We start from the raw sequence: 1,559 nt of genomic DNA on the forward strand, positions 1-1,559 counted from the left end.
AGCCTTGAAAACTCTGTAATGGACTTGACTATTGTACTGTTCTTACTGGATTGGAGAAGGCTAAGATGTGGGAATGAGAAGGATCAAACTGCTCTTATATAATTGACTTATTTATGGAAGTACAGTTGATTTATAATATATTGTTAGTTTCAGGTAGATATCATATCAATTTGGTTTTATAAATAAATAAATGTATTTTATTATATATATAAATTATTATATATAACAGTATATATGTATATTTTTTATATATTATATATGTAAATTTTTCATCTTCTCTTCTCTTATAGGTTGTTACAAAATATGGAGCACAATATTGAGCATAGTCCCCTATGCTATGTTGTAGGTCTTTGCTGGTTATCAAGGATCAAGCCACTTTAAACCCTCACTGACGAACGTAGTGAGGTGGAGGGCAAGTTTAGAGTGTACCTCAAGCTCCCTCTTTTCGTCTCACACAAAGACATGACGGTGATGCTGCGTGCCATTCTACTGTTCTGAGTAAACTGCCACGTACCACGCAGGAGGCTTGAAAGAGTGTGGCCAACCAGCCAGTGTGCCAAGGACACACTCACAGCCACAGACTACTTTGTATCACTTCAATTAGACCCTTGTGTTGCTGGTGGATCAGTGAGGGTTCTAGAATTCCTATGTAGGGAGACTTCAAACCGGTTTGAGGAATGACTAGGAAAAGCGTTACTCTGAACTTGCATGATTTTTGTACTCTGAGTTTGTTTAATTTGGAGGAGGAAATGGCAACCCACTCCAGTATTCTTGCCTGGAGAATCCCATGGATGGAGGAGCCTGGTGGGCTACAGTCCACGGGGTCACAAGGAATCGGACGCGACTGAGCGACTTCACTTTCTCTTTCACGTAGCGGCTCGAGTAGAGCGTGTGACAGGCTGTATCTGAGAGTCAGTTCACAGAACAAGAAGTTATTTGTTCAGGTGAGGTTGTTTGCTGGGCTCCCATGTGTTGGACTGCTGCTTCCAGGTTGCCCTCCTGGCTAGCCCCTGGCGATGTCACTGAGGTGAATATACCTTTTTTCTGTACCTCATAGTCAAAAGGTATGTTGAGTTAGTGCTCACATGACTCTAATTTCCATCTTTGTTCTCATATCACTAAATAATAAGCTATATGGCCATCTATGCTGTTCAATCCCTTTACAATATTTTAGTGCTTTTGGAAATACCACTGAGAGAGGGTCAATTTCCACCACTTTTATTTAACCAATGAGGAAACTGAAGTACCAGTGAAATTGTTTACCAAAAGAACTCACACCCAGAAGCTTGCAGCTGACCCTACTAAATTAAATTAATTCATTCTTGAGACAAAACTGTATATTACTTCAGAGGGATTTTTAAAAGAAGTAAATGTTTATCATTTATTTATAGACATGAAAAGCTTAAATTATTTTATAGAAAAAATTCATCTTTATTACTCTCTGAATGCAGAGTTCCAAAGAATAGCAAGGAGAGATAAGAAAGCCTTCCTCAGCTATCAATGCAAAGAAATAGAGGAAAACAACAGAATGGGAAAGACTAGAGATCTCTTCAAGAAAA

This window comes from Bison bison, unplaced genomic scaffold, assembly GCF_000754665.1.
Source record: "Bison bison bison isolate TAMUID 2011002044 unplaced genomic scaffold, Bison_UMD1.0 scf7180017864368, whole genome shotgun sequence".
NCBI classification, from domain to species: Eukaryota; Metazoa; Chordata; class Mammalia; order Artiodactyla; family Bovidae; genus Bison; species Bison bison.